This window comes from Oncorhynchus clarkii, chromosome 33 (assembly GCF_045791955.1).
Source record: "Oncorhynchus clarkii lewisi isolate Uvic-CL-2024 chromosome 33, UVic_Ocla_1.0, whole genome shotgun sequence".
Classification (NCBI taxonomy): Eukaryota; Metazoa; Chordata; class Actinopteri; order Salmoniformes; family Salmonidae; genus Oncorhynchus; species Oncorhynchus clarkii.
Window position 1 is genome coordinate 6504798 of NC_092179.1, and position 25949 is coordinate 6530746.

Here is a 25949-nt window from a genome sequence, read left to right on the forward strand (position 1 = left end):
AATCATTTTAGAGCTATTCTCGTTGTTAATCCCACCAAAGTGTCCGATTTCAAATAGGCTTTTCAGCGAAAGCACTACAAACGATTATGTTAGGTCTCCACCAAACCACAATAAGCACAGCCATTTTCCAGCAAAATATAGCATTCACAAAAAGCATGAATAAAGATAAGGTTAATCACCAACCTTGAATTATCTTCATCAAATGACACTCATAGGACTTCATGTTACGTTTGATAAAGTTCATATTTATATAAAAAAATCTGAGTTTACATTGACACGTTAGATTCACTAGTTCCAAAAACATCAAGTGATTTTGCATAGCCACATCGTTTCAACAGAAATACTCATCATAAATGTAGATGATAATACAAGTTATACACATGGAATTATAGATATACCTCTCCTTAATGCAACCGCTGTGTCAGATTTCAAAAAAGTTTACGGAAAAAGAAACCCATGCAATAATCTGAGACGGCGCTCAGAACAGTAGCCAAATTAGCCTCCATGTTGGAGTCAACAGAATCCAGAAAATACATGATAAATGTTTCCTTACCTTTGATGAACTTCATCAGAATTCAGTCCTAGAAATCCCAGGTCCACAATAAATGCTTGATTTGTTCGGAAATGTCCGTTATTTATGTCCAATTAGCTACTTTGGTTAGCATGTTTGGTAAACAATTCCAAAGTCACAAATCGCGTTGACTATAACGTGATGAAATGTCCAAATGTTCCGTAACAGTCAGTAGAAACATGTCAAACGAACATACTGAATCAAGCTTTAGAATGTTGTTTAAATATATCTTGAATAACGTTCCAACCGGAGAATTAGAATTACTTCAGATGAGCGGTGGAACGCAAGTCCTTCCCCTGTGAACGTGCCTGGTGAAAGCATGGTCCACTCATGGCTGTGGTGACTATTTCCTGTGTCAATCGACCCCCCTTCACATTAGAGTCATCAGACAAAGTTCTATTGACTGCTGACATCTAGTGGAAGATGTAGGAAGTGAAAACTCATCCATATCTCGCTGTAATTTCAATGAGACCTTAGTTGAAAATCTGCCACTTTCAGAAAAAAAACAGGAAGTGGAATTTCTCAGGTTTTTGCCTGCTATATGAGTTCTGTTATACTCACAGACATAATTCAAACAGTTTTAGAAACTTCAGAGTGTTTTATATCCAATACTAATAATAATATGCAAATATTAGCAACTATGACTGAGGAGCAGGCCATTTGATATGGGCACCTTTCATCCAAGCTACTCAATACTGCCCCTGCAGCCATAAAAAGTTAAAGACCCCGAAGAATTTTGGGAATTTGTTTTTTTGAGTCAAGACATTGCCCTGGTGCAATGGAGGCGCAACAAGAAGTGGGTTCTACCCCCGGTTAATGTAAATGTGTTTCTTGCAGCATTTACCACGGCCTATGGCCGACTTGAATGATACTCCCTCATGGATCAGCTTCAGAGGCGGGTTCTTTACCACGACACAGACTCTGTGGTCAACGTCAGGGGCGGCAGGGTAGCCTAGTGGTTAGAGCATTGGACTAGTAGGAAGGTTGCGAGTTCAAACCCCCGAGCTTGGTACAAATCTGTCGTTCTGCCCCTGAACAGGTGTTAACCCACTGTTCCTAGGCTGTCATTGAAAATAAGAAGTGGTTTTAAAAAAATGTAAGCAAACAGGGTGATTGGAACCCCCCACTCAGCAATTATCTGGGTGGTTTAACGAGTGAACTCGAAGATGGTGACCATATCACAGAATGGTCCTCCTGTCGTCCCAAAAGCTATGCTTTTAGGACTAAAGTGGTGTTAAAAGCCAAAGTGGTGTTAAAAGCCAAAGGCGTGACTCAAAACTATGAAAATGCCCTACGTGTAAACTTGGAATCAATCACACACTCGGTCGAGGTGTTCATAAACAACAAGAATAGTGACTTGGAGATTTTGAGCTCATACAAAAAAATTGATAAAAAGGAGTGCCCCACTTACTAAAATATTCAGGGTAGTCTATGACAAGAGACTGCTTTTGCCTGACGGGACCACATTGCCCTTTGGCTACTGACTTATGCTACAATCCAAAGTGTGTCTTAAAGCTTAAGATATAATGACTGCTGTAGAAGGTTTTGAGCCCCGGTTGCAACAACCATTTTCAGTCTTAATCGCAGGCCCATCTAATAGTGGTAAAACTTGCTTTGTAAAAAGTATTTTAGAGAATTCTGAACATGTGTTATCTCAAAAGCCTGATAATATTGTGTGGTGTTATTTGTGTTATCAAGCTCTGTATGATGAATTGTTGAAGAAAATAAAAATCAAGTTTGTTGAAGGAATACCTGAATCTCTGTCGGATGATGAACTTCTCCCTCCTGATAAAAACAATCTGCTGGTTTTGGACGATATGCTATTTGCAGGTACGCGAACATCCCAATATTGCCCAAGCTTTTACCCAATATAGTCATCACAGAAACCTGTCCGTACTTTACTTGGTGGAGAATGTCTTTCACCAAGGTAAAAATAGACGCACCATCAGTTTGAACGCCAATTACATGGTTTTGTTCAAAATTCCTGGAGACAAACTACAAATTAACACTCTAGCTCAGCAGCTGTACCCGGGCAGGAAATCCTACTTTATGGAGAGCTATGAGGACGCTACCAAAGCACCAATTTCTTATTTAATCGTGGATTTAAAAGCAAATACTTCAGAACATCTGAGGCTACGAACCGGTCTGTTCCAATGGGAGTGGCCGGCTGCGTACATTACTAAAAAGTAACAGCTATGTCTCTGCGTTTAAAAAGAAACCTGCCCCTCTTGAGAAGACTAGTTGGGGCTACAGCTAAGGAATGGAAGGCCATCTTGGGTCACTGTTCTTCAGATCTCATATTATCCCTATGTGAGATTGCTTTGAATCTTCTCAAAGGACGCATTCCACTCACCCTGACCCAATTCAAAAGAAAAGACATAGCATACAACAGTCTGGGGGTTTTCTTCTACCTTTACTAAGTATAGCCGTGCCCTTCATCACAAGCCTTATTTCTGCCAGACGTGGGGGTTGAACACGGAGGGTGATGGCCAATAAAATGTATCTGGTGCCACAACAAGAGTTGGATAGAGTTAAAAAACAAGTGCAGGGTCCTGAAAATATCAGACAAACAGCGGAAAATGATTTGGATACAGCCATGAAGGATATTTTGAACCGAAAAGGATTGAACCCCTATGAAAAGGTCCAAAAATACACAAACCTATTGCAAAGGTATTTTGCCTTGGTGAAACAAGGGGAGAGAGAGACCGGCCATTTAACTATTTCCCTACCGGACCCATTAAAAGATGACAAGCCTAGCGAGAGCCAAACCCCTGTAATGCCTGTACTTGCGAGCTTACCGGCTGAAGATCAAATGCCTGTTGAAAATAAAGTTATGCAGGACATGTTGACCCATGTTCGGGCATGTAAACAGGAAAAATGTTAGATACATTATGAACAAGATAAAAGACTCAAAGGGGACCGCTACTTGGAATGACCAAGGAGAGTTTATCCTTCAGGGTGCTGTTGTCAGGGGTTCACATACTGTATGCTTGACTTGCTTAAAAGTACCACAGCTGCCCACAAGGTTGCTGATGACAGAAAACCTCCCGGGTGGCTTCAGTTTCTTAAGGCCCTGGCAATCCTCCACATTCCCCTCTCTGGTGTCCCAACTATAAGCTTCATCAACAGATTCAAGCTTAAAAACAAAAACCTTCAACAAGATACAGCACCCCTAAAGATGCCCCAACAACCCCACCCCCTATGAAATGAATGATGAAAACCAATTTACCCCCCTGAACGTCTCCGGACCTTTTCCTAATCCCGATCTCTCTGGGTGGTTAGACTTTTGAATGACTATGATTAAATTCAATACATTTTATTTGAAAAATTAAGCAAATCAACATTTGTGGCATTCTTGAAACATTTGACGTGAGCATATGCCTTGATTACACGGTCTTAAAGGACACATATTTGAACACTTTTGATATTTTCTAACAAAAGATACAACGTTATAGTTACTTCTTAAATCATCCTTATAAAGAGACATAACATCTTCAAAAGAAACTCCCCGGCTTTGGCATAGGTAGAATACACAGTGGTGACCGCATGTAGTGGAAAAGTTATCTTGCACTTGTTTGATGCTGTAGTATATCTTTGAGCCATTTTGGTAAAAAATTATTTATTAGATTTAGGGAAATGTGAAAAACCGGGGGGAAAGCCGTAGGAATAAAAAAAAGTTGAGATTTTACTTCCTCCTTCCTCTTCTAATGACATAGCTAGCAAATGCTCACCCGGCATGTGTTTAGGATGGGTATTGACAATAAACATCGCAGGTCGCTCCGGCCATTTCTCAATAGGTAATTCATCACAAGCCAACACTCCACAAAATTGTTTTCCAATCAGTCGGCTTATGAGCCCTTCCAACTATTTGGTATTCATGTCTTTGCTCAAAGATCCTTAATACTAATCCACTAAGACCTGTCTTCTGGTATTCACTTCCAAGATTGTATCAGAGCATGCATAAACAATCATGCTAACGGTACAGGCTAAATGTGTATAGAAACGCATTTTCAGCCTGAGGTTACCTTGGGACACCACCAAAAGATTTCCTGAGGTGTCATCATCAGGTGTTAAATTGAAAGCATACAATGTGTAACCCTCTGCAAAATCATTTCTGTCAATAGGTAAAGATAGATATTTTAGATGCCTCCCGGTAGCCAGGAATAGATTGTAAAATTCTCGCACAGATATGTTGTTATTAAATTGCGGTTGGAAAGCCTTAGCAGAGACCTGACATCCGTCCTGACAGAGAGCTACATACTCTGCATTGAAGTGTTGAAAATTAAATGAGTGTAACGGTTTTCTGTATGAGAAGGAGAGTCGGACCAAAATGCAGCGTGTCGATTGCGATCCATGTTTTAATAAACAAACGTAAAACACGAATCAATACAAACACTACAAAATAAAGAATGTAATGAACGTAACGAAAACCTAAACAGCCCTATCTGGTGAAAACACATAGACAGGAACAATCACCCACAAAACACACAGTGAAACCCAGGCCACCTAAATATGGTTCCCAATCAGAGACAATGACGAACACCTGCCTCTGATTGAGAACCATATCAGGCCGAACATAGAACTGGACAAACTAGACATGTAACATAGAATGCCCACTCAGATCACACCCTGACCAACCAAAACATAGAAACATACAAAGTAAACTATGGTCAGGGTGTGACAGTACCCTCCCCTCCCTCCCAAGGTGCGGACTCCGACCGCAAAACCTGAACCTATAGGGGAGGGTCTGGGTGGGCATCTGTCTGCGGTGGCGGCTCTGGCGCTGGACGTGGACCCCACTCCATAATAGTCTTAGTCCACCTCCTTAGCGTCCCTAGATAGGTTACCCTCCTTAATGACAGCTCGGGACAGAGGGGCAGCTCGGGACAGAAGGGCAGCTCGGGACAGAAGTAGCTCGGGACTGATGGGTAGCTCAGCACTGAGAGGAAGCTCAGCACTGAGAGGAAGCTCAGCACTGAGAGGAAGCTCAGCACTGAGAGGAAGCCCAGGCAGGTAGTTGGATCTAGCAGATCCTGGCTGACTGGCAGATCCTGGCTGACTGGCCGATCTGGCAGATCCTGGCCGACTGGCGGATCCTGGCCGACTGGCAGTTCTGGCAGATCCCGGCCGACTGGCGGATCTGGAAGAGTCTGGTTGACTGGCAGATCTGGAAGAGTCTGGCTGACTGGCAGATCTGGAAGAGTCTGGCTGACTGGCAGATCTGGAAGAGTCTGGTAGACTGGCAGATCTGGAAGAGTCTGGCTGACTGGCAGATCTGGAAGAGTCTGGCTGACTGGCAGATCTGGAAGAGTCTGGTAGACTGGCAGATCTGGAAGAGTCTGGTAGACTGGCAGATCTGGAAGAGTCTGGTAGACTGGCAGATCTGGAAGAGTCTGGTTGTCTGGCAGATCTGGAAGAGTCTGGTTGACTGGCAGATCTGGAAGAGTCTGTATGACTGGCAGATCTGGAAGAGTCTGTATGACTGGCAGATCTGGAAGAGTCTGGTTGACTGGCAGATCTGGAAGAGTCTGGCTGACTGGCAGATCTGGAAGAGTCTGGCTGACTGGCAGATCTGGAAGAGTCTGGTTGACTGGCAGCTCTGGCTGCTCCATGCTGACTGGCTGCTCCATGCTGACTGGCAGCTCTGGCTGCTCCATGCTGACTGGCTGCTCCATGCTGACTGGCAGCTCTGGCTGCTCCATGCTGACTGGCTGCTCTGGCTGCTCCCTGCTGACTGGCTGCTCCATGCTGACTGACTGCTCTGGCTGCTCCATGCTGACTGGCGGCCCTGGCTGCTCCATGCTGACTGGCGGCCCTGGCTGCTCCATGCTGACTGGCAGCTCTGGCGGCTCCTTGCAGACTGGCAGCTCTGGCGGCTCCTTGCAGACTGGCAGCTCTGGCGGCTCCTTGCAAACTGGCAGCTTTGGCGGCATCTTGCAGACTGGCAGCTCCTTGCAGACTGGCAGCTCCTTGCAGACTGGCAGCTCCTTGCAGACTGGCAGCTCCTTGCAAACTGGCAGCTCCTTGCAAACTGGCAGCTCCTTGCAAACTGGCAGCTCTATGCTGACTGGCAGCTCCTTGCAGACTGGCAGTTCTGAACAGGCGGGAGACTCCGGCAGCGCTGTAGAGGCGGAAAGCTCTGACAGGGCTAAACAGGCGGGAGACTCCGACAGCGCTGGAGAGGAGGAGGGCTCCGGCAGCGCTGGACAGGCGAGGCGCACTGTAGGCCTGATGCGTAGTGCTGGCACTGGTGGTACTGGGCCAAGGACACGCACAGGAAGCCTGGTGCGGGGAGCTGCTACCGGAGGGCTGGGGTGTGGAGGTGGTACTGGAAAGACCGGACCGTGCAGGTGCACTGGAGCTCTTGAGCACCGAGCCTGCCCAACCTTACCTGGTTGAATGCTCACGGTCGCCCTGCCAGTGCGGCGAGGTGGAATAGCCCGCACTGGGCTATGCAGGCGAACCGGAGACACAGAGCGCAAGGCTGGTGCCATGTAAGCCGGCCCAAGGAGAAGCACTGGGGACCAGCTGCGTAGAGCCGGCTTCATGGCATTAGGCTCGACGCTCAATCTAGCCCGGCCGACACGCGGAGCTGGAATATACCGCACCGGGCTATGCACCCGTACTGGAGACACCGTGCGCACCACTGCATAACACGGTGCCTGTCTGGTCTCTCTAGCCCCCCGGTAAGCACAGGGAGTCTGCCCAGGTCTCCTACCTGGTTTAGCCATACTCCCTGTTAGCCCCCCCCCCCAAGAAATTTTTGGGGCTGCCTCTCGGGCTTCCTTCTGCGCCGCCGTGCTTGCTTCGCCAACTCCATTCTCTGATAACCTTCCGCGCACTGCTCCATCGAATCCCAGGCGGGCTCCGGCACTCTCCCTGGGTCGACCGCCCACCTGTCTATTTCCTCCCAAGTCGTATACTCCCGACTTCGTAGCTCCTGCTGCTGCTGCCTGTCATCACGCCGCTTGGTTTGTTGGTGGTGGGTGATTCTGTAACGGTTTTCTGTATGAGAAGGAGAGTCTGACCAAAATGCAGCGTGTCGATTGCGATCCATGTTTTAATAAACAAACGTAAAACACGAATCAATACAAACACTACAAAATAAAGAACGTAATGAACGTAACGAAAACCTAAACAGCCCTATCTAGTGAAAACACATAGACAGGAACAATCACCCACAAAACACACAGTGAAACCCAGGCCACCTAAATATGGTTCCCAATCAGAGACAATGACGAACACCTGCCTCTGATTGAGAACCATATCAGGTCGAACATAGAACTGGACAAACTAGACATGTAACATAGAATGCCCACTCAGATCACACCCTGACCCACCAAAACATAGAAACATACAAAATAAACTATGGTCAGGGTGTGACAATGAGTTTATATTTAAGATGCCCGTATGATCAGCTTAGAGGCGTGATCAACCAAACCTATAACCATGCATCGTGTTAAAGGGCCTGGAAATAGTTTTTCTTGACTAGAGATTCTACTGCCCACAGGTATCCTAAATGTTTTCATGGTAATTCTTTGGAGAGGGTAAAGGGCATTTCCTTTCATCAAAGCCTGTGAGTGACCCAGAGGAACTGCCGGAGATACAGACAGTTTTTAAATAAAAAGTGTTGTCCCCGTCCTGGGCAGACATCAGGCAAAACTAATCTTTGGCCCTGGTTAATTTGAGTCTAAAATCAACTGAATTTAAGAGTAAACGTTCTTGAAAGAAAATGTCAGAGTGCATAGGCCCTAGCAGATGAAACTCTCGAGATTCGGCACAGTAGCGAGCGCGTGCCTCCAGTCCTTTGTTTGCACCGGTGGAAGGGTCTGTCGATTCCATAGAGACTCCTGCAGTATCCTTGCTAAACAGCCCAGCGCTGAATTCTGTCTTGAGAGTGTCTTTGGAGTCCCCATGATGGCCCTATAAGGGTATGTGGCACTGCTTTGACTGATTAGGCGTTCACCCATAGTCACATCCACTTGGGAGAAGATGGTGGCCACTGCGTAATTAATGAGACTCACTTTGGCATCGTTTGCAATATTAGTACCATCTCTTTTGGTCACTTTTAGACGCAAATGCACCATGGTGTTGTTGAGGTCCAGATAGTTGTCACCGTGGCCTGGTATGAAAAATTCTATAGGACCGTTGTCTGTAATGGCAGAGAGTGGGGCTATCTCCACATAACTGGACCTATCTATTGAATGTTGGGTTAAGGGGGCCGTGAAAAGATTGAGCTCTGTCTTTATAGCTTCAGAGGACATGCGGTGTAAAAGAGCCATGTTGCTTGTTCTTTCAGAATATACTTTCCGAGTGTGTGTGTACTTTACCCCGTCTTTGACTTACTGAGTTTCTTTTAACTGTTATCCTCCGCTTTTTAGGGGCAAGCCTGCACCTTATACCCGGAGGTCTCTTTTTTGGTCTTCGAGACAACATCATAAGCCCCGAGCCTTCTTGATGCTCTGCATCTGGTGACGCTCTTCTGGTCATAGCATTGGCTACAACCTCACTTACTATATTTGATTGAACCACTGATTTTAAATCCGGTTTGGCTATGCTGAGGCCTCTCTTCATAAACGGTAAAAACATCCTAAAGAGGTTACGAAATATACCTCCTATCCCCGAACCGTACATTGTTGGGGATCCATAATAGCCGGGTAACCCATTACCCACTTGATCAACATAGTATGAGACATAACGGTTAGGGTCGAGATGTTGGTGGGCCATAACCCTTTTTAATTTATTTGTATTATGTATATAAAATATATAATACTAATATTATATATGTAGATAGGTTTTGGTGGGTCTAAAGTGGAGTTTTACAATCGTTTTACCATAAGTAAATTCTATGTTTTCGTTCTGATCCGTTTTAAGCTCAATCAGAATGTTTTCAATATATTTCTTGCTTACAGGTATGTAGTGTGGCTTGTCGCAGGTGACAGTGACTATGTCCCCGTCCTTTCCGTCTATATGAACTGTTCTCAGGAGGGGCACGCGGCCGTCTCCGACCCTTTGATAGGATATGATGTCGATATACACAAAGATGTTGTAAAATCCTGCATGTATATCCGCAGGGAATGGGAATAATTTATCTTTCACATACGTCCATTTATTGGGACCCATCCCCAAAATGTAGGGTCTTTATACCCCCGTCAGCATCCCCTGAGATTTGTACACGTTTATGTATAGGGTTGTAGATCAGGAGTATTTCCATACTGTTCAGGGCTAGGAGTTCATTCAACTCTGAGACGAGCCTGTCGACGGTTCTATAGAAACCTTTTTTAAGCTAAAACGTTTCGCAGGTTCTGATATCCTTTTGCAATAAAAATCACGGTCCTTATCCTTGATATTATACCAACTATGGGGTATGTAATCTCGCTGAGACCTACTTCCCAGGCCTCTGATAACTCTATTGGCTTTGGAAAATTGGTTGTATAATTTGAACTCTGATTATTACGATATATATGTGCAGACGCATTACTGGGGAGAGTCAGGTAGAAGCCACTGTGTTCCATGATGCACTCCTGTGTACACGTGAATGATGGTGTATTTGTCATGCATGAGGGTTTAAGTTAAACCCGATGCCTCCACCACATCGTGCTCTAATACCCGACTGTTGAACTTTTGGGGCCAGTTTTTCCAGCGGACCAGCACCCATTTTTTTTTTACCCTTTTCTCTCTTTTGATCTAGAATCTCCTCCACGTGAAAGACGTTGTCTTTACCCAACTGTATCTTCTGTAATTCCTTCTCATAAAAAGAATCCTCTATAAATTCCCCGTCATAATCTTTTAATTTGTAGACCGGGTTATGCGCGGCAGACATTCGGTAACGGTGAACAACTCATCGCTGTAACCTTGCTCATATTTTTTGTCAAAAACACCCCTCAACTTGGATATAACGCACCAAGTCCCCCACTATGATTGTTATTTTTTTTTTCTTACGGCGAAGGGGGAACAAACCATACAGATTTTTAAAGACTTGAAAAGAGTTTTCAGAAGAGACCTCGGAGGGCTTCATACGTATACTCTTATGGTAGCTGTTTTTGTACCGCTTTACTAAATCTTGAACTATATCAATATATCTATGCATGTTGTAAGCTGTAAAATATCGCCACATCCGCTCCTTCAGAGTTCTGTTAAAGCGTTCAACAACTTAAGCTTTCAAATCTGAGCCTGTGGCAAAATGTACTATATTGTGCTTCTTCATGAGTTTCTGAAAAGTATTATTAAATTATTATTTTCCGCCATCAGTCTGCACTTTCTTGGGGGCTCCTCCATCCTTCAAGATAGAGTCAAAGGCCCGGGTCACCTCTGCCTCGCTCTTATTTTTTAAGACCTTTACAAATTCTATTTTTAGAGAAAATATATATAAACGTTAGCATATAGCGATTTCCATCATTTTTATCTGCAAGGGCCTGCATGTCACATAGATCAGCCTGCAATTGGGACAAGGGTTGAGTAGAAAAAACTATATTTATTGGAAATTGTTTTCTACAGGTTTATGTAGAGTTTGTGCATCCTGCTCAGATAACCAATCATTCACTTTAGCAGCGCTTAACCGGCTACCTGTTTCTTCGGCTGTAGCTCTCTTTAAACGCTCCTTACCCCCATAAGACCCGGGGTTAGAGGGATTATAATAAACGTTTTTCAACATCTGCTCTCCCATCCTTCTTGCCTCTCTGAGGTACAATAGCGTTAATGAGCCACTTTCAAATAACGACAACATTTCATTTTCATTTTTGAATTTTTATTTTAAGCAAACATCACGTATTACGTATACAGAAAATTCAGGATTCGTTGCAGGATACATGTCCCTGTTTTCTCAACGATCACAGCGTGCAACACCCTGTATATTTGGTTTAGATTGACAGGCTTGTGTCGCTCAATTTTTAAAACACACACATCCGCTATTTAAGTATATAAACAACAAATATGATACATGTTACAATTAAATGGTGTTTCAAACAAATAAAGTAAAATCTTAGACAAAGTTGTTTCTAGTTCTTCAGAATCATCCACAAGACGGGATACCAGTTGTGTCCATTGTAGACTCTTGCCCATATGTCGCTCATTATTCATGATTTGTTCCATTTTCAACACACGCATGAGTTTCGCATGAGTTTCTGGCCCAGGTATTGTGGGTTGTTTAGAACGCTACATTGCTCACTTTATTTTCAATAATTTGATGCATAACATTTGTAAGTTCTCTCAAAATATATATATTTTTTATTCTCTCTAACATCGTATACACATAGTTGCCCATTGCTTTACATCTAAATAACAAATTGTCACTCGGTCTCTTGGGGTTTATTGAGCCAGAAAGTCATCACATCAGCCACCACAGCTTCCCTGTATTTGTTGTCGTCCACCAGGGTGTGTCGGATTTCTTTGAGTTTCTTGTGGATGTAGATTTTTTCCTTCAGTTCATGAAGGAAAGCCTCGGTTACCCCGTAAACTCTGGGAATAGACGGCACAAGAGCCATAGACTCCAGGGCTCTGACCAGTGATGGTATAAACCTGCTGGACCAAAGTCTTTTCACCAGCGCCTCAAAATGGTTGAAGAAGTAGTATCTTGGTGGGTCGTATAGGCACGGATGCCGGTGCTGGCTGGGGTGATTGATCTCACAACCGATGCATTTTTCTCATATACACTCTCCAATCACCACGTCTAAAAGTGTGGCTACAGAGGCCTTGATGGTGTCCACAAAAATAGTACTGACCACCCCATCAAACACGTCCTCAGGCTGTGTACATGTAGGGGGTGTCGTGGGTCTTGCCAGGGGGGAGTAGAATGTTGGGCTGCGAGGCATAGAGTCCTTAGGGTCTGGGCCCCATGACTTTTCGGAGTCCTGGTATGTTGTATGAATATCCATGGTATATGCGGAAAGGAAGAACTGGAGGCTTTAAGGGCACTCCTTTTATTGTTGAACCAGTCCTTTGGGTTTCAGGGTGTGGTTAACGCTGCTGCGTACTTAGTTTTCTTCGGGGGATGACCCTTCTGAGGATGACCCTTCTTGGGGCTCCTTTGAATCATAATCCTCAGGATTCGCATATATTATGCACTTCCTTCCATGAAAAATGCTCTGCTGCTGTTGGCTCTGTACAAAAAGAGCGTCCAACAACTCTAAAATGTTCAATTCCATTAAATCCCAACTTTTAAAAGGAATAAGCATCCCAGTCAGGCCACCATCACAAATGTTTTGGTTGCGGGTTTCCTCGTTGCTGATATAGAACTCCATGCAGCAACATGGAAGTCGATTCTTTCTTTGTATTTTCACCCTGTGAAATATTCTTCCTGAGGAGTCAGGGGTACCTTCCCAACGGGTCTCGTAGCCCGTGAACAAGCTTTACCCCTTGGTGATAAGTCTCAGTTCGGGACACACAACCTTGCGGAAAACCGTCCAGTCTTCAAGCCCGTAGTCCACTCCTAAAGTCTGGTTGGTATGTTCTTGTCCTTCAGCTACCATATAAAGGTTCACTCTACAGGCCAGGTAATCAAACTGATACCCCCATTGCTGTCAATTAGACATCAGCACCTGATCTTTCAGTACAGTTGCGGGAGGTATTTGGGTTCTATACACATTTAGAAACTGCTTTTTTGGCGCATCGTATATTGTGGCTTTATACTTGGCCCTTTCTCTATGTTTCAGCCGCGGTCCTGCTTCCGTTGTAACAGTCATCACAGCTTTGCCACTGATCACAAAATCCATGTTTATTTTTAAAATATTGTTTAGTGTTCTGGGGCCGCATGTCTTGTTCTGGGCTTTATTTATAATGCGTCTGCCACACCCAATACCCCAGGACATTCCTGTTTCATAGACAACAGCCCTAAGGTCAATAAAACAGGGGTTGGTGGGGCCATACTCTTTGAAATGTTCAAACACATCCCCCCCATTTCAAATAGGTCCCCAGACAACAAATCCTCATGACAACTTCATAGGAATAGATGCAATATATGCATAAATTAGCACACCCTCTAACGCGTGAGATCAGGAACAGGACAACCATATATGGGCATAAGCACCCGCCAGGATGTCCTGACAGGATGCCCAAATATGGTTACTCCCTAGAGCACGTGATCACTTCCCGCCAGGATGTCCTGGCCGGATGCCCAAATATGGGCATGCACACGGCCTCCTGACATAGGGTCATAAATCAAACGTTTCACGTGTGCCATCTACTATATTCTCTCTTACACGTGCTCTTACACGTGTATTTTTGTGTGTGTGTGTGTGTGTATACAAGTGTTTGTGTGTATACACATATGTCTGTGTGTGTATAAAAGTGTGTGTGTGTATACAAGTGTGTGTGTGTTTATATGCACGTGTGTGTGTGTATATACAAGTGTTTGTGTGTGTGTGTGTATATACAAGTGTGTGTGTGTGTGTGTGTTTTCAAGTGTCTGTGTGTGTACAGTTGAAGTCGGAAGTTTACATACACCTTAGCCAAATGCATTTAACCTCAGTTAGAATCACCAATTTATTTTAAGAATGTGAATTGTCAGAATAATAGAAGAGTGATTTTTTTTTAGCTTTTATTTCTTACATCACATCAATTAGTATTTGGTAGCATTGCCTTTAAATTGTATAACTTGGGTCAAACTTTTCGGGTAGCCTTCCACAAGCTTCCCACAATAAGTTGGGTGAATTTTGGCCCATTCCTCCTGACAGAGCTGGTGTAAATGAGTCAGGTTTGCTCGCACATTCTTTTTCAGTTCTGCCCACACATCTTCTATAGGATTGAGGTCAGGGCTTTGTGATGGCCACTCCAATACCTTGAATTTGTTGTCCTTTAGCCATTTTTCCACAACTTTAGAAGTATGCTTGGGGTCATTGTCCATTTGGAAGACTCATTTGCGACCAAGCTTTAACTTTCTGACTGATGTCTTGAGATGTTGCTTCAATATATCCACATGATTTTACTTTTTCATCTATTTTCGAAAGCGCACCAGTCCCTCCTGCAGCAAAGCATTCCACAACATGTGCTTCACGGTTGGGATGGTGTTCTTCGGCTTGCTAGCCTCCCTCTTTTTACTCCAAACATAACGATGGTCATTATGGCCCAACTGTTCTATTTTTGTTTCATCAGACCAGAGAACATTTCTCCAAAAAGTACGATCTTTGTCCCCATGTGCAGTTGCAAACCGTAGTCTGGCTTTTTTTATGGCGGTTTTGGAGCAATGACTTCTTCCTTGCTGAGCAGCCTTTCAGGTTATGTCAATATAGCACTCGTTTTACTGTGGATATAGATACTTTGGTACCTGTTTCCTCCAGCATCTTCACAAGGTCCTTTGCTGTTGTTCTGGGATTGATTGAACTTTTCTGAACCAGACTTGTGGAGGAATTGTGGAGACTCAAATGATTAATTAGCCTATCAGAAGCTTCTAAAGCCATGACATCATTTTCTGGAATTGTCCATGCTGTTTAAAGGCACAGTCAATTCAGTGTATGTAAACTTCTGACCCACTGGAATTGTGATATAGTGAATTATAAGTGAAATAATCTGTCTGTAAACAATTGTTGAAATAATTACTTGCGTCATGCACAAGGTAGATGTCCTAACCGACTTGCCTAAACTATAGTTTGTTAACTATAGGGGCGGCAGGGTAGCCTAGTGGTTAGAGCGTTGGACTAGTAACCGAAAGGTTGCAAGTTCATATACCCGAGCTGACAAGGTGCAAATCTGTCGTTCTGCCCCTGAACAGGCAGTTAACCCACTCGTTGAAAATAAGAATTTGTTCTTAACTGACTTGCCTAGTTAAATAACGGTAAAAAAAAATTGTTTGTTAACAAGTATTTTGTGGAGTGGTTGAAAAACGAGTTTTAATGACTCCAACCTAAGTGTATGTAAACTTCTGACTTCAACTGTAATATATACTGTATATAAACTAAAGTTTTCGGTCATAAACTAAACTAAACTAACTTCGGTCATTTAGAGATTTGTGTTTTGAAAGAAATCTTTTTTTTCTTCATTAAAATAACATCAAATTGATTAGAAATACATTGTTAATTTTGCAAATGACCATTGTAGCTGGAAACGGCAGATTTGTTAATGGAATATCTACATAGGCGTACAGAGGCCCATTATCAGCAACCATCACTCCTGTGTTCCAATGGCACGTTGTGTTAGCTAATCCAAGTTTATAATTTTAAAAGGCTAATTGATCATTATAAAACCCTTTTGCAATTATGTTAGCACAGCTGAAAACTGTTGTTCTGATTAAAGAAGCAATAAAACTGGCCTTCTTTAAACTAGTTGAGTATATGGAGCATCAGGATTTGTGGGTTCGATTAAAGGCTCAAAATGGTCAGAAACAAAGAACTTTCCTCTGTAACTCGTCAGTCTATTCTTGTTCTGAGAAATGAAGGCTATTCCATGCGAGAAATTTCCAAGAAACTGAAGATCTGGTACAAAGCCGTTTACTTCTCCCTTCACAGAACTGGGCAAACTGGGAGGCCCCAGTGCACAACTGAGCAAGAGGACAAGTACATTTGAGTGTCTAGTTTGAGAAACAGACTCCTCACAAATCCTCAATTGGCAGCTTTATTAAATAGTACCCGCAAAAACACCAGTCTCAACGTCAACAGTGAAGAGGCGACTCCAGGATGCTGGCCTAGGCAGAGTTGCAAAGAAAAAGCCATAACTCAAACTGGCAAATAAAAATAAAAGATTAAGATGTGCAAACAGACACTGGACAGAGGAAGATTGGGAAAAAAGTTAAATAGACAGACAAATCTAAGTTTGAGGTTTTCGGATCACAAAGAAGAACATTGGCGAGACGCAGAAAAAAATTATGCTTATGCAAGGAGTGCTTGACGCCATCTGTCAAGCATGGTGGAGGCAATGTGATGGTTTGGGGGTGCTTTGGTGGTGGTAAAGGGGGAAATGTTTACAAGGTAAAAGCCTTCCTCCATCAAGATCCACATCCCTCCATTTTGCAACGCCATATCCTGTGGATGACGCTTAAATGGAGCCAATTTCTTCCTACAACAGGTTAATGACCCAAAGCACAGCTCCATACTATGTAATAACTAACTAGGGAAGAAGCAGTCAGCTGGTACTCTGTATGTAATGGAGTGGCTAGCACAGTCACTGGATCTCAACCCTTTTGAGCTGTTGTGGGAGCAGCTTGACCCTATGGTATGTAAGAGGTGCCCATCAAGCCACTCCAACTTGTGGGAAGTGCTTCAGGAAGCATGGGGTGAAATCTCTTCAGATTATTTTAACAAATTGACAACTAGAATGCCAAAGGTCCGAAAGGCTGCAAATGGAAGGACAAATTTATTATTTAAATAAAAAATCATTATTTATTATCTTGTCAACGTCTTGACTAGAGTTCCTATTCCTTTTGAAACTAATTTCATGTATGATTTCATGCAAAACAAAGACACTTCTAAGTGACCCCAAACTTTTGAACGTAGTGTAGTGTATGTGTGTGCGCACACGCACGCACGCACGCACGCACGCACACACACACACACACACACACACACACACACACACACACACACACACACACACACACACACACACACACACACACACACACACACACACACACACACACACACACACACACACACACACACACACACACACACACGTATATGCCTCAGGCCTTTGTGAATAGCTCTAAAGAAAGTTTATATAGCTCTGCTCAGTGGGCAGCCCAGCAGGGCGTCGTCAGAGGGTTATGTTCTCTACACCATCGTGCATGCTCAGTCCCCTCCTGTACTCCCTTTTCACTTATGACTGTATGGCCATGCACAACTCCAACACCATCATTAAGTTTGCAGATGACACAACGGTGTAGGGCCTGATCACGACAACGACGAGCAAGCCTATAGGAGGAGTTCAGAGAGCTGGCCGTGTGGTGCCAGGACAAAAACCTCTCCGTCAACGTTATCAAGACAAAGGAGATGATTGTGGACTACAGGAAAAGGAGGACCGAGCACACCCCATTCTCATCGATGGGGCTGTAGTGGAGCAGGTTGAGAGTTTCATGTTCCTTGGTGTCCACATCACCAACAAACTAACATGGTCCAAGCACACCAAGACAGTCGTGAAGAGGGAAAAACATATTCCCCCCGAGGAGACTGAAAAGATTTGGCATGTGTCCTTAGAGCCTCAAAAGATTCTACCTGACTGGTTGCATCACTGCCTGGTATGGCAACTGCTTGGCCTCCGACAGCAAGGCACTACATCACTGGGGCCAAACGTCTTGACATCCAGGACCTCTATACCAGGCGGTGTCAGAGGAAGACTCCAGCCACCCTATCCATAGACTGTTCTCTCTGCTACCCCACGGCAAGCTGTACCGGAACTCCAAGTCTCGGTCCAAGAGGCGTCTAAACAGCTTCTATCCCCAAGCCATTAGACTCCTAAACATCTAATCAAATGGCTTACGCTGCTGCTACTCTGTGTTTATTATCTATGCAAAGTGACTTTAATAACTCTACCTACATGTACATAATACCTCGACTAACCTACATTTGAAGGTAGGGAGGGAGAGATAGATTCTCCAGGCCAACCATTTTGTATTCTCCCCCTGCCTCTTGTCCTATCCACACAAACCTATCCGCACATTGACTCTGTACCGGTACCCTCTGTATAAAGCCTCATTATTGTTATTTTACTGCTGCTCTTCAATTATTTGTTACTTTTATTTATTTATTTTTTCTTAACTGCATTGTTGGTTAAGGGCTTGTAAGTAAGCATTTTACTGTAAGGTCTACCTGTTGTAGTCAGTGATGTGACAAAACATTTGATTTGATTTGAAGAAAAAGTTGTACTCAAAAATAATATTCTTTGCATATGTGTGCTAATATTTTTTACATTTGCCAGGCACAGCTCTTTCAATGTCAGAGGAGTCAAACATATTTTCATTTACGAGCTGCATGGAAGTTTAATTAATTTTCCATGAAATGTTTCCAACATCTAGGTGCCAGTGTGCTTTGACACATTTATATTCCCATTTAGCTCCTCCTAGCCTCACAACACTTCATCTCTTTAGAAAAGGCAAATAATGCTAATTTGCACTCCCCACTAAAATTCACAAAATGTTTCCGCTGCCAAAATGACACTTGCTTTCAAATGACAAAGTGCTCCCCCGCTAAGGTGCATCATTGTCAGAGTAATGTTTTCTCCTGTCGTGCTTTAGGTCAGCATGCTGCCTCTATAAGGCACTTTTAATCGGAGGATGGAATCATTGTAAAGGCTGAGCAACAATGAGTCCGTCCTCCTATTTCTCACTCAGCTATGGCTCCTCTCTATATAACCCTGTGTGATGGACCAGCAGAGACCCTTCCCGTAGAGTCCCTCGACCCTTGACCTATGTGTCTGCTCTGCTCTACCATATTCAAGCCTACAACAGATTCTGGACTCTGAACCTCTGGCCTTGGCGAAATGGCCAGCAGCATGGGTGGGAGAGAGAGTGTTTGGAATAGACTCCAACGGGAGGCGAAGATCTCAGTCATTTGAAGGTAGGGAGGGAGAGATAGAGAGTTAGATCAGATTCTCCAGGCCAACCATTTTGTATTCTCCCCCTGCCTCTTGTCCTATCCACACAAACGCATGCACGCTCCATCCCCACCCACCCACACACTGGTTCGGTCCAGGATCCTTCCTGCCTAGGAGTGGTTTTGTCACATCCTGAGGCACGATGCGTGAATCTCCTGGCTTCTCCCATCGGCTCCTAGAGACAGCCGGTGGGCATCAATCTCTGGGCTGTCGGCGTTGGCTGGGGCCCAGCCCGTTTACCAGACCAATTACAGGAGAGGGTGAGAGAATGTGTCACGCATTCTCACATGTAGAGAGGGGAGTGGTCTGTCTAAGGAGAGGAGAGAAGAGGGGAGGATAGAAGAGGAGGAGAGGAGTGGTTGGTCTAAGGGGATGAAAGTGGAGAGGAAGGGAGGGGGAGGACAATGAGAGGAATAGAGGAGAAGACGAGAGGAGAGCCCAGGGCCTCTGTTCTCAGCAGTGTAAAAGGCTATGATTGCCTACACAAGGGGTGTCAAACTAATTTAAATCAAATCAAATGTTATGTCACATGCGCGAATACAACAGGTGTAAACCTTACCGTGAAATGCTTACTTACAAGCCCTTAACCAACAATGCAGTTCAAATATTTACTAAATAAACTAAAGTAAAAAAATCAAATCAAATCAAAAAGTAACAAGAAAATTACAAAACAATAGCGAGGCTATATACAGGGGTTACCGGTACAGAGTCAATGTGTGGGGTTCAGGTTAGTAGAGGTAATTTGTGAAGTGACTATGCATACATAATAAATAGCGAGTAGCATAGCAGCAGTGTAAAAACAAAAGGGGGGGGGGGGGGGGTTCAATGTAAATAGTCCGGGTGGCCATTTAATTAACTGTTCAGCAGTCTTATAGCGTAGGGGAAGAAGTTGTTAAGGAGCCTTTTGGTCCTAGACTTGGCGCTCCGGTACCGCTTGCCGTGCGTTAGCAGAGAAAACAGACTATGACTTGGGTGACTGGAGTCTTTGACAATTTTTGGGCCTTCCTCTGTCACCGCCTAGTGTATAGGTCCTGGATGTCAGGAAGCAAAATAAAATTGCAATTGGCTCAGAACAGGGCAGCATGGCTGGTCCTCGGATGTACACCGGGAGCTAATATTAATAATACGCATGTCAATCTCTCCTGGCTGAAAGTGGAGGAGAGATTGACTTCATCACTACTTTTATTTATGAGTGGTGTTGACATGTTGAATGCACCTAGCTGTCTGTCTTAACTACTGGCACACAGCTTGGACACCCATTAATACCCCACAATACATGCCACAAGAGGCCTCTTCACAGTCAAAACATGGTCAAGATGTTCAAATGTTCATAAATGAACAGACTACTGGAGCAGGGAGGCACACAGTACTACACAGAGCCGTGACTACATGGAACTCTATTCCACATCACATCAAATCACCCCCAGACCAACTGATGCAAGCAGTAAAATACAGATTAAACTGATAAAAATACACCTTATGGAACAGCGGGGACTGTGAAGCAACACAAACATTGGCACAGACACACACACACGGATTTAGTAGATATGTGGTAGTGGTGGAGTAGGGGTCTAAGGGCACACAGTGTGTTGTGAAATCTGTGAATGTTTTTAAAATTGTATAAACTGCCTTAATTTTGCTGGTCCCCAGGAAGTCCTGCTTTGGCAGCAGCTAATTGGGATCCATAGTAAATACAATACCCTCTGTAGCGATGCCGAGCAGTTGCAACCGGTCAGGATGCTCTCGATGGTATAGCTGTAGAACTTGATCTACAGGATCTGGGGACCCATGCCAAATTTTTCAAGTCTCTTGAGGGGGAAAGTGTGTTGTTGTACCCTCTTCACAACTGTCTTGGTGTGTTTTGATAGATTGTTGGTGATGTGGACAACAAGGATCTTGAAACTCTTGAATCAGCTTTTTTTTGTCTTGCTCGCATTGAGGGAGAAGTTGTTGTCCTGGCAACACACTGCCATGTTTCTGACCTTCTCCTTATAGGCTGTCTCATCGTTGTTGGTGATCAGGCCTACCCCTGTTGTGTCGTCAGCAAACGTATTGATGGTGTTGGAGTCATGCTTGTCCACGCTGTCTTGGGTGAACAGGGAGTACAGAAGGGGTCTTAGCACGCACCCTTGAGGGGCCAAAGTGTTGAAATGCTTCAGTCTGGTTTTAGACCCCATCATAGCACTGAGACTGTACTTGTGAAGGTGGTAAATAACCTTTTAACCTTTCTAGCGCAGGCGTTCCGCTAGCGGAACCCCTCGACAACATTCCGCTGAAAAGGCAGTGCGCAAAATTAATTAATTTTGAAAAAAATATGTAACTTTCACACATTAACAAGTCCAATACAGCAAATGAAAGATAAACATATTGTTAATCTACCCATCGTGTACGATTTCAAAAATGCTTTACAGCAAAAGCACAACATATGATTATGTTAGGTCATAGCTAAGTCAATAAAACACACCGCCATTTTTCCAGCCAAAGATAGGAGTCACAAAAAGCAGAAATATAGATAAAATGAATCACTAACCTTTGATGATCTTCATCAGATGCCACTCATAGGACATCATGTTGCACAATACATGTATGTTTTGTTCGATAATGTGCATATTTATATCCAAAAATTTCAGTTTACATTGGCGCGTTACGTGCAGTTGTCACACCCTGACCATAGTTTGCTTTGTATGTTTCTATGTTTTGTTTGGTCAGGGTGTGATCTGAGTGGGCATTCTATGTTGTGTGTCTAGTTTGTCTGTTTCTGTGTTTGGCCTGATATGGTTCTCAATCAGAGGCAGGTGTTAGTCATTGTCTCTGATTGGGAACCATATTTAGGTAGCCTGTTTGGTGTTGGGTTTTGTGGGTGATTGTCTCCTGTGTCAGTGTTTGTACCACACGGGACTGGTTTCGGGTTTTCACATTTATTGTTTTGTAGTTTGTTCATGTATAGTTTTTTCTTATTAAAAAACCATGAACTTCAACCACGCTGCGTATTGGTCCGCCTCTCCTTCGACGGAAGAACCCCGTTACAGCAGTAATGTTTTGATTCCAAAACATACAGTGATTTTGCAGAAATATTCATAATAAACATTGATAAAAGATACAAATGTTATTCACAGAATTAAAGATAGACTTCTCCTCAACCTCTCTAGGGTAGGGGGCAGTACTCGTAATTTTGGATGAAAAGCATGCCCAAATTAAACGTCCTGCTACTCGGCAGCATTCATTGTTGCAGGGGACTTTAACATAAGTAATTTGAGGACTGTGCTCCCGAATTACTATCAACGCATTGACTGTCCAACTCGCTGAAATTACACTCTTGAACCCTGCTACACGCCTTTCCTTCACTGTCCCCCTTTCGGTAAAATCATACAAGACTCCATTTTGCTTCTCACTGCTTACAAAGACTCAAAAGGGAAGTTCCGGTGGTCAGGTCTGTACAACGCTGGTCTGATCAATCAGAATCCACGCTCCAAGACTGTTTTGATCACTTTGACTGGAATATGTTCTGGGTCTGCTTTGGTAATAGCATCAATAAATACGTTGACTCATAGATGTGATACCAATGGTGACTTACAAAATGTGCCTGAATCAAAAGAAATGTGGATTGACGGCAGCCATATCGGATTACTGTAGGAGATGCTGCTTATAAACATGGCAAGGTGACGGGGGACAAGCATGTGGTTAAACAGCACGAATAAGACCTACGCAGATCGATCAAGGTGGTGAGACACAACTATAGGGACACAGTGGATGAGTAATTCAGTGGGTAGGACACTAGGCATAAGTGGCAGAGACCTCTAACAATCACTGATTTAAAAAAAAGACAGTCACATCGCAGACACAAAAGCCGCCTAACGGACAAGCTAAACACTTTTTTCTCACACTTCAAGCATAACAGCTCTGAGCTGCCAAGGAAAGCCCCTGAGGACAATGATGGCTACCTGCTTACGGTGTCCATGGAGGATGTATTCAAGTAATTTAAACGTGTTAACCCTTGCATGGCTGCCGGCCTAGACAGTATCCCTAACCGTGCCCTCGGAGCATGTGCAGACAAGCTAGCTGATGTGTTTCCGGACGTTTTTAATCCCTCGCTTTCTCAAGCCATTATCCCCACCTGCTTCAAGATGTCCCCCAAGAAATGGAAAGTACACCACATAACCAAATGTATGTGGACACCTGTTTGTTGACATCTCATTCCAAAATCATGGACAATAATATGGAGTCCCCCCCCCCTACACTGCTGCTATAACAGCCTCCACTTTTATGGGAAGGCTTTCCACTAGATGTTGAAACTTTGCTGCAAGGACTTGCTTCAATTTAGCCACAAGAGCAATAGTGAGGTCGGGCAGTGATGTTGGGCGATTAGGTCTGGCTCGCAGTCGCCGTTCCAGTTCATCTCAAAGGTATTCAATGGGGTTGATTTCATGCCTCTGTGCAGGCCAGTCAAGTTCTTCATCACCGATCTCAACAAACCATTTCTCCTTGGACCTTGCTTTGTGCACTGGGGCATTGTCATGCTGAAACATGAAAGGGCCTTCTCCAAACTATTGCACATAGTCGTCTTAGAATGTCGTTGTATGCTGTAACTAAGAATTTCCTTCACTGGAACTAAGGGGTCAAGCCAAATTCGTCTGGTCAAGCATGATTCATCACCCCAGAGAATGCGTTTCCACTGCTCCAGAGTCCAATGGTGGCGAGCTTTACACGGAACCCAAACCGGCTGCGCGCGTGCGCCATTGTGCATACATTTATTTTGCCCCGCCACACCAAACGCGATCAAAACACGCAGGTTAAAATATCAAAACAAACTCTGAACCAATGACATTAATTTGGGGACAGGTCGAAAAGCATTAAACATGTATGGTAATTTAGCTAGTTGGCTTGCACTTGCTAGCTAAAATTAATTTGTCCTATTTAGCTAGCTTGCTGTTGCTAGATAATTTGTCCTGGGATATAAACATTGAGTTGTTATTTTACCTGAAATGAACAAGGACCTCTACTCCGACAATTAATCCACACATAAAACGGCCAACTGAATCGTTTCTAGTCATCTCTCCTCCTTACAGGCTTTTTCATCTTTGAACTTATATGGTGATCGCATCTAAACTTTCATTGTATTACCACAACAACAGGCAACAAAGTTTGTCTTTCAATCACCCACGTGGGTATAACCAATGAGGAGATGGCACGTGGGTACCTGCTTCTATAAACCATGGGAGATGGGAGAGGCAGGACTTTCAGTGCAATCCGCGGAATGACTTCTATTTTAGCCCTTGGCTTCGCAGACGCTCGTTGGCGCGCGCAAGCAGTGTGTGTGCAGTAATTGAATAACATGGATTTCTACATTTATTTTGTGACGCTCGCGCAAGCAACGTGTCCGGTCTGGTCAGCATGTTACACCACTCCGGTCTGACCCTTGGCATTGCATATGATGATCTTAGGCTTGTTTGCAGCTACTCGGCCATCGCAACCCATTTCATGAAGCTCCCGACGAACAGTTATTTTGCTAAAGTTGCTTGCAAAGGCAGTTTGGAACTCGGTAGTGAGTGTTGCAACCAAGGACAGACAGCACTCGGTGGACCCGTTCTGTGAGCTTGTGTGGCCTAAACGTTTCCACTTCACAATAACAGCACTTACAGTTAACTGGGGAAGCTCAAGCAGGTCAAAAATTTGACCAACAATTGTTGGAAAGGTGGCATCCTATGATGTTGAAAGTCACTGAGCTCTTCAGTAAGGGCATTCTACTGCCAATGTTTGTCTATGAAGATTTCATGGTGGTGTGCTCGATTGTATACACCTGTCAGCAACGGGTGTGGCTGAAATAGCCAATCCACTAATTTGAAAATGTGTTCACACCATTTTGTATATATAATTTAACTGAACTGAAGGATTACGGACACGTAGCACTCACAACCGTCTTCATTAAGTGCTACAAGAGGCTAGACAAAGACCACATCACCTCCTCCCTCCATGATACACTCAACCCTCTCTAATTTGCATACTGCCTGACAGATCCACAGACGACACAATCGCCATTGCAATACACACTGCCCTCATCCATCAAAAGGAATGCATATGTGACCAGATTCAGGAAACTAGGCGAATGTTGCAAGTCATGACTTCACAGGAGAGCTGTTTGAACATAAAACATATATTTTTTATCAATGTCCGTTTTTTTGTCAGAAATGTCTTCTTGAACATGTGAACTTTCATGGCACCTGTAAATCCGCATAAAATTGTTAATTTATGAGCCTTGTTGGTTTAGCCACAGAAAAAGCGAGCAAACTTCCCGCTAGTCATGATTGGCTGAGATAATGAGTAGATTGGACATTTGGTGTTCGCCAAAAGGCATGTGAGAGACTCCCCAAACATAGGGAAGATGGTACTCTGGTCAGATGATACTAAAATTGAGCTTTTTGGCCATCAAGGAAAACGCTATGTCTGGCGCAAACCCAACACCTCTTATCACCCCGAGAACACCATCCCCACAATGGCAGCATCATGCTGTGGGGATGTTTTTCATCAGCAGGGACTGGGAAACCACTCAGAATTGAAGGAATGATGATTGGCTCTAAATACAGGCAAATTCTGGTCTTCCAGAGATTTGAGACTGGGACGGAGGTTCACCTTCCAGCAGGACAATGACCCTAATCATACTGCTAAAGCAACACTCGAGGGGTTTAACTTCTTGCTGATCAGTTGGACGCTAGCATCCCATTTCGACAACTTCCGAGATCACAAGTGCAATGCATCAAAATAAAGCTTAACTTGTTGTCAATCCAGCCGTCGTGTCAGATTTCAAAAAGGCTTTACGGCGAAAGCAAACCATGTGATTATCTGAGGACACGACATCTGAGTA